Source organism: Oncorhynchus mykiss, chromosome 30, assembly GCF_057628025.1.
Source record: "Oncorhynchus mykiss isolate SJ-2025 chromosome 30, ASM5762802v1, whole genome shotgun sequence".
NCBI lineage: Eukaryota > Metazoa > Chordata > Actinopteri > Salmoniformes > Salmonidae > Oncorhynchus > Oncorhynchus mykiss.
Genome location: NC_143051.1, coordinates 35,351,358 through 35,351,855, shown reverse-complemented (window position 1 = coordinate 35,351,855; position 498 = coordinate 35,351,358).

The following is a 498-nucleotide window of genomic DNA, read 5'->3' as shown; positions in this document are numbered from 1 at the left end:
TATGTTAATGGTCTATTTTCTTCAGTCTGTGTTGATGTTGAAAAACACAGCTCAAATCTAGCAATGGAACCAAGCAATAGTGCACTGAATAAATTGCTGTAATAGGGTATATTCTGTATGCCCCACACTGAGAACAGAGAATGTCATTGTTAAGCTTTATATTGTATCACTGTAATAATGACAGAAATGCAGAAATGTGCAATGGATGTTGGGTGCAAAACAAATGGGAGTAGCTTTCCACTAGACACTGATCTAAGCTCAGTTATTGATTTTGCATGTGTGTGTGTGCTTGGGTTGCCACTACTTTGTATACCTACAAAGTCATAAACCCTGCCCATTTTTACAATTTATCTTTAAATTTAGATTTTAAACTGAACTTTAACCACACTGCCAACCTTATGCCTAACCCTGACCTTAAATCAAGACCAAAAAGCTCATTTCTGTAGCCAATTTTGACTTTGTGGCGGTGCAATCTGACTGCATAAAGCAATTATGTAT